The 14,153-nt window shown below is 39.5% G+C and overlaps 1 protein-coding gene across 2 annotated transcripts in view; it reads right to left on the minus strand.

Annotated features, from left to right (window-relative positions):
* Positions 1-13,904, minus strand: part of LOC126295442 (uncharacterized) — an 82,503-nt gene extending 68,599 nt beyond the window's left edge. Inside the window, exons 1-2 of one of the 2 annotated variants that reach the window (XM_049987940.1) lie at positions 13,229-13,904; positions 4,851-5,016 (exon numbers count right to left, since the gene is read on the minus strand). The gene's annotated coding sequence lies outside the window, so the exon portion shown is untranslated. Of the gene's footprint in view, positions 1-2,022; positions 2,132-4,850; positions 5,017-13,228 lie in introns of those variants that run through there. The other variant, XM_049987941.1, reaches the window with a different exon arrangement.
* Positions 13,905-14,153: the final 249 nt, after the last annotated feature.

Consider the following 14,153-nt stretch of genomic DNA (forward strand, 5'->3'; position numbering starts at 1 on the left):
GGTGCCCACAGAGATTTTTTAGATTAGGCGGCTGTCCATCCAATCCAGATAACAACAGCTGTATGACACTGAGAAGTACCAGTGTAACATCAAAAGAAATGCCTCTCACAGCTGAGAGTATTAAAATTCCAATGGTTAACTGCTGAAGCATTCCCAACAAAGTGCCAGAGTTTGAAGCACTCCTGAAAAGCAGTGAAACTCAGATAATACTTGGTACAGGAAGCTGGTTGAAACTTTAAATTGATAGCAGTGAGATTTTTTGAGAAAATTTAAGTGTATATGGCAAGGACAGGCAAATGGGAAATGAAGGTGGTGTATTTGTTCCGGTAGACAAGATAGAAATTGAAGCCACGTATGAGATTGTTTGGACAAGACTCGGTGTCAGGGGTGGATATAAAATGATAACTGGATCCTTCTGTTACACACCAGACTCATCTCCTGATGTAACCATACACTTTAGAGAAAACTTCAGATCACTTGAACATCATATCCCCAATCAGACAGTAATCATCCAAAAATCAAGTGGAAAATAAGAGTTTTGTAATGGTCGGCGTGATAAGACATCCTGTGAAGCTTTACTAAATGCCTTCTCTGAAAACTACCTAGAACAGATAGTTAGGGACCCCACTCACGATAGAAATATACTGGATCTAATGGCGACAAATAGACCTGACCTCTTAGAGGATGTCCACATCGAAACTGGTATCAGTGACCACGACATGGTTGTGGCAACAATGATTACCAAAGTACAAAGGACAACTAAAACAAAAATATACATGTTCAGTAAACTAGATAAAAAATCAGTAGTGTCATATCTCAATGAGGAACTTGAAACGTTCAGCACAGGGAAAGAGCATATAGAGGGAACCTCCATGGTATATAGTCACTGTAAAGAAACTTCTAAAGAAACAGATTGCTGCATAACAGGTGTAAAGCAAAGTGTAGGACTATAGATGAAACGTGTTTGGCTGTCAAGAGAGCAATGGCTGATGCCCTCAATGACTACCGTAGCAGAATATTGAGAATATTGTCATGTGATCTTTCACAGAACCCAAAGAAATTCTGGTCATACGTAAAGGCTGTTAGTGGCACGAAAGTTAAGAGTCCAGTCCCTTCGAATGAGACAGGAAGTGAAATTGAGAGTAACAAAGCACAAGTTGAAATGATTAACTCTGTTTGCAAATGTTCCTTTACAAAGGAAAACCAGGAAGAATTGTCCCAGTTTATTCCTTGTACCACTGAAAAGATGAATGAAATAAGTATTAGTGTCAGTGGTGCTGAGAAGCAGCTGGGATTGTTTAAACCGAACGAAGCTACAGGCCCCGGTGGAATCTCTGTCAGATTCTATACTGAATTGCAGCTGAGTTTGCCCCTCTTCTAACTATAACCTATCTTAGATCCCTCAAACAAAAAAAACGTGTCCAGATTTTGGAAAAAGGCACATCCACAAAACTACCGTACTATATCCTTGACATAAATTACACAACAAAAATAACCAATTATTGATACTATAATGTAAATGAATAGATAAAACATCTGCTCACCAAGCAGAAAACACACACACACACACACACACACACACACACACAGGAGTTGCAGGGTAAGGAAGAGGGGTGAAGGAAAAGGACTGAATCGGTTTACGGAAACAGGTACATTTCAGGAAAGTCACCCAGAAACCCAGGTCAGGGGAGAATTACCAAATGGTATGAGAAGGAAAGACTGATTGTTGGGGATTGCACCGGTCGAGATTTGAAAACCTGAGAGCTTAAAGGTGGAAGACAGGGTAATATGCAGCACAGAGATTACTACTAAGACATCGCCCACGAGTTAATAAGAGTGAAAAGCTAAGTGCATTGTATGAAACACAGGAGGGAGGGATGATCGCAAAAAACAGACAAGTCAGAAAATAAAAGATGTAGAAAACTAAAATGGAGTGAAGAAAGGAGTAGCATTTCTTCACAGTAACTACTCTTTTCTCCTCTCCTGGGATTTGTAGTATATTATAGAAAGGAAAAACCTAACCTTAGAGTTTTGAGCCACGAGTTAGTCCACTCAATATGCAATGTTCCGGCTACCGAACTTTGTGGTGTGATACCACAGGTCTGCTAAATCGGGCAACTGGACAGCATATCTGCAGATAGCAGCTCATCCTTGAACCTGATCTGTGAATGATGATGTAAGAGGGCACAGGACGGATCGATGAATAGAAATGCCACACTAATGCTACCAGATTACCAGTTATGTAACACAGTATTTCAAACACACGCATCATCTGTTTGCAAAAACAAACATTGTTTCAAGGATGCAGACATTGGAAATCTCAATGTAATATTGGAGAAGACAAACTGACCACCGTACTTCATGCAGATGTATTGGTGGGCCCCTGGGAGAAACACATGGTTAGGGGCAGGCGCAATGCATGGGATAGACATTCTGCTTGCAATTTTGGGACAAACAGTTATGTTGTTGTGGTCTTTAGTTCAATGACTGGTTTTATGCTCCTCTACCTTGTGCACACCTCTTCACCTCTAAATAACTACTGCAACTTACATCCTTCTCAATCTGCTTACTGTATTCATCTCTTGGGCTCCCTCTACAATGTTTATATCAAAATATTAACTAGGTGATTCCTTGATGTTACAGAACGTGTCTTACCAGCTAATCTTATCAGCCAATCACTCCTAGTTAGCTTGTGCACAAAGTTCTTTTCTCCCCATTTCTATTCAGTATCATGTCATTAGTTATGTGATCTACCCATCTAATCTCCAGCATTCTTCTGTAGGACCACATTTCAAAAGCTTCTATTCTCTTCTTGTCCAAACAATTTATCGACCATGTTTCACTTCCATACATGGCTACACTCCATACAAATACTTTCAGAAACGACTTCCTGACACTTAAATCTATACTCGATGTTAACAAATTTATCTTCTTCAGAAATGCATTTATTGTCATTTACATTCTACATTTTATATACTCTCCAATTGAGCCCTCATTCGTTATTTTGTTGACCATACAGCAAAACTCATCTACTACTTTAAGTGCCTCGTATCCTAATCTAATTCTCTCAGCAACACCTGACTTAATTCAACTACATTTCATTGTCCTTGTTTTACTTTTGTTGATGTTCATCATACATCCTCCTTTCAAGACACTATCCATTCATTTCAACTGATCTCCTAAGTGTTTTGCTGCCTCTGAAAGAATTACATCATCATCAGCAAACCTCAAAGCTTTTATTTCTTCTCTCTGAAATTTGATTCCTACTCCAAATTTTTCCTTTGTTTCCTCTACTGCTTGCACAGTGTAAACATTGAATAACATAGGCGATATGCTGCAACCCTGTCTCACGCCCGCCCCTCTCAACCACTGCTTCCCTTTCACGCCCCTTCACTCATATAACTGCCATCTGGTTTCTGCACAAGTGGTAAATAGCATTTTGCTCATTATTTTATCTCTGCTATCCTCAGAATTTTAAAGAGGGTATTCCAGTCACCATTGTCAAAAGATTTCTCTAAGCCTGCAAATGCTATAAACATAGGTTTCCCTTTGCTTAACATGTTTCTAAGATAAGTTGTAGGTTAAGCATTGCCTCACATGTTCCTACATTTCCCTAGAATCAAAACTGATCTTCACTGAGGTCAGCTTCTACCAGTTTTTTCAATTATTCTGTAAAGAATTCTTGTGAGTATTTTCCAACCATAATTTGTTAAAATGATATCTTGGTAATTTCCAAGAGATGAATACACTAAGCAGATTCAGAAGGATGTAGGCTGCAGTAGGTACTGGGAGATAAGAGACTTGCACAGGATAGAGTAGCATGGAGAGCTGCATCAAACCAGTCTCAGGACTGAAGACAACAACAACGTCCACAAATATTTTAATTGGAAGGGCAGTAAACATGAGTGAATAGAATAAACTATCCCTTTTTGATTACACAATTGACAAAAGATGTCCAAAAAAAATGTAACAATCAAAAAGTTTGAATATCAATTTATTAATTAATTGGTGACCATTTGTTCTTGACTTGCTTTTCCATGGTATTTATGGTCTAGTAAATATATTGTAATGGTCCATATGTACTGGGTTTCAATTTTGTACTGTTAGCAGCGACCGTGTGTGCTAATGTGACGATGAGTGCATGACAGCAAGTCTTATCTTATATAACTCTTTAGCACATCTCTACTTTATATGTTTTAACCCTACTCGTCTCCTGTGGTAATTGTAAGGGCACCAAAGACCGTGATGCTGAGCACTCTAAACAAATATACAGTAACAACAACAAAGTGGATGCCAGATTGGCATTTACTGCAAGCATTCTTAAAAATCATAATTCATCTGCAAATTCAAGGTTACAGAACTTTTATTTGTGTGATTCTTGAATACTGCCCATCAGTTTGGGATCCTACATAGATAATATCAAAGGAAAAGTATAGAATTTTGAAAGCAGGGCAGCATGTTTTGTCAGAGGTTCATTTAGTAGACAGTGAAGTATTACACTGATGCTCTTCCAATCCCAGTAGTAGATGCCACAATAGAGGCACTATACATTACAGAAAGGTTTGCTGTTAAAATTCTGAGATTGCACACTTCAAGGTAAACCTTCCAGAACAATAACCGAGAAAACTGGAGCTCAACAGTCGTTCTTCCCATGAACGATCTGCGAATGGGACAGGGAATGGTGGAATTAAGAGTGGTATCAGAGATACCCTTCACTACACACCACAAGGTGACTTTAAGACTGTGGTTGTAGGTTGTAATTTTCTCTTTCAGTTTCATCTCGTTACTTTCTGAACAGAGGTTTATATGCCTCAAATTACAATATATTTTAAAAATGGTTTTCTACTCACATTATGTCCATTGCAGAAATGCCATTTTGCTGCTGTATTTGCAACCGGCTGATTCAATTAGCAGTGACCACAGGGGGTAGCTTCCTGTCTGGCTTCTTCCAGAATCAGACTCAAAACTGATTTTCATTTTCTCTATTATGTCCAAGGGAACCTGCAGATATATTGCCTGAAAGAGAAAAATTCATCATGGGAAACAAATCATGGTATATGTCACTTCATGTGCACATCCTATCTGCACACTGCTTTAAGGAGATCAACTGCCACTCGTTGCACAATGTTCACAGTGATACAGACTTACAAATTTACAAGTTATTTATTTGTACATACTACCACCTTATGCATGTGTATGTATACTAACCATTCTTTTCATTTGTTTTAGAGCCAACAGTAATAACATATTTTCAGTTGTGAGTGGTTTGTGCCATACATTGTCCATCTTCAGGAACAATAGAGAAAATAGTGAAAATGTCTACCTTAAGACCCTACTTTTTAGAAATTTTTTGTCAATTCCATTAACAGGTAATGTGATGATTTCTTTTCTCGTTTTGTCACTGTAGTTTCTGAAGATTAACACATGTCTGAAACCAGTCACAATTAAAAGGGTTTTACCATAATTTTATCTAAATGAAATAAAATCTACTTATGTATTTATTTTTTTATCCCACAATGACATGGTGACATTACTATTCAACCATGAATCATGTCAAATGGATTAAATGAATAATAAATATATGCACTGAGTAATAATACAGTAATGACTGGGGAGAAAGCACAGAGTTGCATGTAAACTGTCTGCAAAATGTTTAGTAACAAACATAGATCAAATTAAGAAAAGAAAAAGAAAATATATATTTAGGAAAAATAATTAAAGAATTGGTTTTACAAATTTTTCTAAAGAGGAATGCTCCACAAGACAATATGGTGAGGAATGCTTATTTAACAAGATTAAGTAAAGCATGACAATACACTGTTGAAACCACAGCGGCTATATTCCTGTTACTGCGTGATACTGAATTACAAATTTGGTAATCTAGAAACAGTGGAGAGAAGAATTATAAGAAAAATACTGGATCCACTACACAAAACTGGCTCCTGGAAATTAAGACACAATGTTGGAATGTACAATACGTGATCAAAAGTATCCAGACACCTGGCTGACAATGACAAGTTGCTGGTGCCCTCCGTCGGTAACACTGGAATTCAATATCGTGTTGGCCCATCCTTAGAGGAAAACTGAAGTGATATCAGGTGTACCCCAGGGAAGTGTCCTGGGACCTCTGCTGTTCCTGATCTATATAAATGACCTGGGTGACAATCTGAGCAGTTCTCTTAGGTTGTTCGCAGATGATGCTGTAATTTACTGTCTAGTAAGGTCATCCGAAGACCAGTATCAGTTGCAAAGCGATTTAGAAAAGACTGCTGCATGGTGTGGCAGGTGGCACTTAACGCTAAATAACGAAAAGTGTGAGGTGATCCACATGAGTTCCAAAAGAAATCCGTTGGAATTCGATTACTCGATAAATAGTACAATTCTCAAGGCTGCCAATTCAACTAAGTACCTGGGTGTTAAAATTACGAACAACTTCAGTTGGAAAGACCACATACATAATATTGTGGGGAAGGCGAGCCAAAGGTTACGTTTCATTGGCAGGACACTTAGAAGATGCAACAAGTCCACTAAAGAGACAGCTTACACTACACTCGTTCGTCCTCTGTTAGAATATTGGTGCATGGTGTGGGAGCCTTACCAGGTGGGATTGACGGAGGACATCAAAAGGGTGCAAAAAATGGCAGCTCGTTTTGTATTATCATGTAATAGGGGAGAGAGTGTGGCAGATATGATACGCGAATTGGGATGGAAGTCGTTACAGCAAAGACGTTTTTCGTGGCGGCAACATCTTTTTACGAAATTTCAGTCACCAACTTTCTCTTCCGAATGCGAAAATATTTTGTTGAGCCCAACCTACATAGGTAGGAATGATCATAAAAATAAAATACGAGAAATCAGAGCTCGAACAGAAAGGTTTAGGTGTTTGTTTTTCCCGCGCGCTCTTAGGGAGTGGAATGGTAGAGAGATAGTATGATTGTGGTTCGATGAACCCTCTGCCAAGCACTTAAATGTGAATTGCAGAGTAGTCATGTAGATGTAGATGTAGACTTCACTGAGGAGCGGTATCGATGTCGGTTGGTGATGCCTGGCATGAAGTTGGCATTCCAAAACATCCCAAAGGTGTTCTAGATTCAGGTCAGGACTCTGTGCACAACAGTCCATTACAGGGGTGTTATCATCATGCAACCACTTCACCACAGGCCATGCATTATGAACAGCTGCTCGATTGTGTTGAAAGATGCATTCACAATCCCCAAATTGCTCTTCAATAGTTGGAAGCAAGGTGCTTATAACATCAATGTAGGCCTGTGCTCTGATAGTGCCACACAAAACATCAAGGGGTGCAAGTGTCCTTCAATGAAAAACACAACCACACCATAAAATCACCGCCTCTGAATTTTACTGTTGACTCTGGCAGATGACATTCACCGGCCTTTCACAATCCCACACCCTGCCACCAGATCACCACATTGTGTACTGTGATTTGTCACTCCACACAATGTATTTCCACTGTTCAATTGTCCAATGTTTACACTTCTTACACCAAGCAAGGCATCGTTTGGCATTTACCAGCATGATGTGTGGATTATGAGCAGCCACTTAACCATCAAATCCAAGTTTTTCTCACCTCCCGCCTAATTGTCATCGTACTTGCAGTGGATCCTGATGCAATTTGAAATTTCTGTATGACGGTCTGGATTGATGTCTGCCTATTAGACATTACGAGCCTCTTCAACTGTTGGTAGTCTCTGTCAGTCAACAGACAAGGTCAACCTGTACGGTTTTGTACTGTATGTGTCCCTTCACATTTCCACTTCACTATCACATTGGAAACAGTGGACCTAGGGACGTTTAGGAGTGTGGAAATCTCGCGTACAGACGTATGACATAAGTGACACCCAATCACCTGACCATGTGCAAAGTCTGTGAGTTCCGCGGAGTGTCCCATTTTGCTCTCTCACAATGTCTAATGACTGCTGAAGTCACTGATATGGAGTACCTGGCAGTAGGTGGCAGCACAATGCACCTAATATGAAAAAAATATGTTTTTGAGGGTGTCCGAATACTTGTGATCACATAGTGTATCAGGAAGTAAAATATGAAAGAGTGTCATATCTGGCCATTTACCTGGAATTTATGACAACACATTAACCAAACAGGTACTCCAATATCTTTGACAAAAGGGTCAATAAAGATTCATAGAAAAAACAAAAGATGATAATGAACAATTGACAGAGGCACGTTTAGAATAAAAGTGTTAGTGATGGAAGAATTCTTACATCTAAATCCATACTCCGCAAGCCACATCATAGTGTGTAGTGGAGAGTCCTTTCTGTTCCATTGAAACTTAACCCTTTTCTTTTAGCGAGATATACATAGAAGGATGTGATATATTGGTTGACTCTCATAGGAAAACATACAAATTCAAATGGCTCTATGCACTAAGGGACTTAACATCTGAGGTCATCAGTCCCCTAGACTTAGAACTACTTAAACCTAACTAACCTAAGGACATCACACACAACCATGCCAGAGGCAGGATTGGAACCTGCAACTGCAGCAGCAGCACGGTTCCGGACTGGAGAGCCTAGAACCTCTCTGCCACAGCGGCCGGCGAAAAACATACCTTCGGAGTTTTAGCAGTAAACTACAACGTGATGCACAACACCTCTCTTTTAGTGTCTACTACCAGAGTTAGATGAGTATCTCTCTGACACTAGTGTACTTATTTAATGAACCTGGAATGAAAATAGTACTCTTCTTTGGATCTTTTGTATTTCCTCTACCAATCTTATCTGGTACAGATCTCAGACTAGTGAGCAATATGCAAGTGTTGAAATACTGGTCCAACAAGGGTTTAGTAAGCTACCCCCTTACCTGCAAAATGGGGTAAACTTGGTACACATAGCAGATGAATTTTGGCCATAGGGAGAGTAAAGGTCCCCGCTGAAAGAGGTGTGTATTGTGCAGTAAAATATTATAATAAAATCAGAAGGCATGCCTACCTACGTAATCAGGTACAAGAGCAAACAGTAAAGTTAACCTGCACACAGTAATGCTTGCTACGGAGGCTTTGTGATGCCAGAGTAATTATGGAACAATATTGGCCACAGGACATCAGTTGTATGTGTTTTATACTGGTAAAAGTGTTGCTCCAGTTTTGTAAAAAGTCAAAAAGTATTATGACAGCATTGGGGAGTGCGGGCAGATGTAGTTAGTCTGATGAGCGGCAGTAGTGTGGGTGACAAGTGCGGACCGTGAAGAGAGAAAGAAAGAGAGTTTAAAAACAGCATTGAGGAAGACATTGCAAGTGCTACATGGAATGGTAGATAGTGGAGAGATACAATCTTTGCATCAGGAGGTAAAGTGCGGAAGGGTATTGTAGTTAATTTACAGAGTGGAGAAAGTGATACTTTATGTTAGAAGATGGAAGGAGGCGCGATTTTCTGTTATGATAACTCCAACTTCCTGGAGAGACTTGGGAGTTTGTTTAATTTTTTAATTTTATCTGTCATTAGAGTGTGAGACAGAGGGGGGAGAGAGAGAGAGAGAGAGAGAGAGAGAGGTAAGGATTGACTTTAAGCTGTCATAACATATTTATTGTTATTATATATGTTGCCCCATGTATGCTAGCCTCTAGGCGAATTTCATCGCATCTCTTTGGATTGCAACTACATATACACTACTGGCCATTAAAATTGCTACACCAAAAAGAAATGCAGATGATGGGTATTCATTGGACAAATATATTATTCTATAACTGACATGTGATTACATTTTCACGCAGTTTGGGTGCATAGATCCTGAAAAATCAGTACCCAGAACAACCACCTCTGGCTGTAATAATGGCCTCGATACACCTGGCCATTGAGTCAAACAGAGCTTTGATGGCGTGTACAGGTACAGCTGCCCATGCAGCTTCAACAAGATACCACAGTTCATCAAGAGTAGTGACTGGCGTATTGTGACGAGCCAGTTGCTCGGCCACCATTGACCAGACGTTTTCAATTGGTGAGAGATCTGGAGAAGGTGCTGCCCAGGGCAGCAGTCAAACATTTTCTGTATCCAGAAAGGCCCGTACAGGACCTGCAACATGCGGTCGTGCATTATCCTGCTGAAATGTAGGGTTTCGCAGGGATCGAATGAAGGGTAGAGCCACGGGTCGTAACACATCTGAAATGTAACATCCACTGTTCAATGTGCCATCAATGCGAACAAGAGGTGACCAAGACGCGTAACCAATGGCACTCCATACCATCAGGCTGGGTGATACGCCAGTATGGTGATGACGAATACAAGCTTCCAATCTCTGTTCACCACGATGTCGCCAAACACGGATGCGATCATCATGATGCTGTTAACAGAACCTGGATTCATCCGAAAAAATGAAGTTTTGCAATTCGTGTACCCAGGTTCGTCGTCGAGTAAACCATCGCAGGTCTGTCATGCAGCGTCAAGGGTAACTGCATCCATGGTCTCCGAGCTGATAGTCCATGCTGCTGCAAACGTCGTCAAACTGTTCGTGCAGATGGTGGTTGTCTTGCAAACATCCCCATCCGTTTACTCAGGGACTGAGACTTGACCCGTTACAGCCATGCGGATAAGATGCCTGTCATGTGGCCTGCTAGTGATGGAGGCTGTTGGGATCCAGCACAGCGTTCCGTATTACCCTTCTTAACCCACCAGTTCCATATTCTGCTAACAGTCATTGGATCTCAACCAACACGAGTAGTAATGTCACAATATAATAAACTGCAATCGCGATATGCTACAATCTGACCTTTATCAAAGGTAGAAACGTGATGGTACACATTTTTCCTCCTTGCATGAGGCATCACAACAACATTTCACCAGACACCGCCAGTCAACTGCTGTTTGTGTATGAGAAATCGGTTGGAAACTTTCCTCATGTCAGCACGTTCTAGGTGTCGCCACCGGTGTCAACCTTGTGTGAATACTCTGAAAAGCTAATGATTTGCATATCACAGCATCTTCTTCTTGTTGGTTAAATTTCGTGTCTGTAGCATGTCATCTTCGTGATGTAGCAATTAAATGGCCAGTAGTGTAATTATTGATTGTAGAAACTTGTGTAACACTATGATGACTGTCTGCTCTGAAGCCAATCCATACTGTGTTCCATCAACACCATCAAGGAGGAGGACCTTCAGGGATTAAAATTAGTGAAATTATACATTAGTAGGTGGAAGCAACCAGTGCTAACTACTTCTGTGAAGTATTCTGACAACAGACTATGACTAGTGCTGATCCAGTAAAACTATAAAAAAATTATGATAATTACCTTTAAATTACTTTGAAAAAGCCACTGCTGCTCCTCCCTTAATAATCTTTATTTGTTCATAGTAACTTGATAGTTTTGGAAATTGTAATTTTTTTTTTTTTCTAACAATATCATGCCATGTACGTGAATATATTGTATACAGTAGCACTTTATACAATGTTATATAAACATTTACCACCATTTATATATTGCAGTGCAGTATACTAAAGTACATTTGTCAATAATGTAGCTCAGAAATCTTTAAATAAGTATGAACATCTTTCAGTTAACAATTGTTTCAGTTTGCCTTAAAGAGATTTATCTGGAATTGCATTAGATTGTTTGGCAACTTATTATAAACCGTCTTCCAGCTTCATATGGACCACAATCGTTCTTTTATTACTCACTAAATGGCAGCAGGAGAACACACACATATGAACATTAATAACATCTGCAAGCCTTCAGAGTCAGTGGCTACTTTTTTTCCGGCAGAAGGAGAAGAAGAGGGATGAAGGAAAAGGAATCTCTAAATACAGTTTCTAAATACTTCTCCCAATTATATTTCACGTGACCAGTTACCTCGCTGTTGATCTCATCCTCAACAAAGGTCAGCTACACTTCTGTTCACATTACGCCCACAAACATTTTGACAGTTCCCATCCTTTCCATGTCAAATGTGTCCTCCCATGCATTTGAGGCACCATATTTCTTCAGATGCAGACAATTTACAGTAATACACCTCCATTCTCTCCTCAGCCTCCAGTGGACATAATTACACCACCAGCCTAGTTCAAAAGCAGATTTCCCAGACCATCACATCCAATGCTGGTACGTACTGCGGATCCCTCCGATAAACAAGTTAGGAGCACACCACTTGCCACCCAGTATTACTATGGTCTGGAATGTATTAATCAGCTATTTGGACAAGGCTACGACCTCCAAAAATTATGCCCTGAAATGAGGTTAATTCTTTCTGAGACTTTGCCCACCACACCTAAAATAACTTTTTGTCACTTTCCCAATCTCCTTGTCAGACCATATACTCCTTCTGCACCCCTCTCCTTACCCTACGTCTCCCACTCCTGTGACTGCCCCCACTGCAAGACTTGCCTACACATCGAAAGAGTGCAAAAAAGGGCAGCTCATTTTGTATTATCACATAATAGGGGGCAGAGTGTAACAGATATGATACGCGAGGTGGGATGGAAGTCATTAAAGCAAAGACATTTTATCATCATCTTTACACAATACTCTCGTTGCACGCTTATGCAGAGCAAACACATTTTCACCTTAACTGCAAGGCACAGTATGCTGCCAAACTTGCCTGTAGGTCAACACAGTGAGAGAGATTTCCTAGTGCAAAGCAGGGCGAACTGAGCTTTTTGGACAACATGCTGAGGCCTCATTAGTGTATTATCATCTGGATACACAGGAAATTCGCACATAGAGCATCACTTTGTATTCCCACTAGTCTCTGTTACCACTATTTGCTTGCTTATCCTAGTTTCATAATGAAAAGATGATGTCAACTGCAATTTGAGACATAATGCTTACATCAATAGTGAAGCACAAGGAAGAGAAATCTCTTTCTCAAATATTCTGTTGTTTCAGATATACTTCGTTTCCAGGATATCTGTGTTCTGCAGAAAATGCATTGCGTACAGGGGAAAGACATACAGCATATCAAATATGTGCAGAGAAAATTGAAAGAAATCATAAGGGCATTATTTCAGGATTTGAAATTTTAAGGGCAGATAGAGATATATGAAGATTTTGGATAGTGGTCATTTTGAGCAAGAGTGTAGATCTAAATACGTGTCATCTGTCGAAAAATTTGAAGTCAGGCTTGCCTGCTTGTTTATTTACTTTTCAAGAGAGTAAGGTAGGACTTGATAGTTAAATTTCTGTTACTATGAAGGTTAAACACAACATTCTAGAATCTATCCACTCAACTGATAAGAAGCATTAATAATTGATGTGTTTACCCACCTTTGAAATGTGTTGTTGTTGTTTTTCCTTGCAGAACAAGTTGTTACAGATCAAGAAGGTATATAGCGCCAGACCGCAAGATTAAAAATACACCCGATGTAAATTTAAAAATCGAATAATCATTCCACCAACAAACAACGATGTATAGGAAAAGTGTAACCTACTTGCAGCATTCAAAATAACTACAGTGCTCTAGATTCAACTACTACACACTTATTGAAATACTTTAAAAATAAACAACAGGTAAGTACATCGAGTGGGAAATGGGAACAGGGATTATTTTTGTCTCAATATTACTAAACTTTCGTAAACGATGATCTTCCGATCCATCCTTTCTTACAAAACAAAGCACGGGGTGTGTAAGTTAATGAAAAGGCTTCCTGCAGGTGTTTTATTTTGTTTTTTACGTTCTCGACGAATTTCTTCCTCAATGACCAGAAGAACTCCTCATGAGGCTGTATCTCCCTCAAAACGAACAGTTTAACCTCCAAGTATACCATTCCCAGATACGTAAACTTTTGACGAAACGGTGATTCAGAGCACTGCCACCTACTTAACCCCTTTTTTCAAATCAGTAACGCTAGAGCACCGAACACCACCACGGTTCGGAAAGCAAACAAGCCTACCGAGTATTTACAAATAGATCTTTTCGGGTCAAAGGTTTCATGGAGTTTGTAAATAATAACTTTGGATTGTTTAGTCTACTGTGGCATTTTAAATTTAGTACTCATGCTGGATACGATTCTGGGTGTTGTTTATAATTTATTTTACTTTTTGCGTTATAAGAACGTTAATATTTATTATGTACTAAAAGGATAATTAAGTGAATTAGGCAATGCACAAGAATGCTAATTGAACGATAAGCACCAAGGAGGTTCAATGATTAGTGCTATCTTTGACTTTACGTTTATTGTTTAAAAAGAAA

Source organism: Schistocerca gregaria, chromosome 11, assembly GCF_023897955.1.
Source record: "Schistocerca gregaria isolate iqSchGreg1 chromosome 11, iqSchGreg1.2, whole genome shotgun sequence".
Taxonomy (NCBI): Eukaryota; Metazoa; Arthropoda; class Insecta; order Orthoptera; family Acrididae; genus Schistocerca; species Schistocerca gregaria.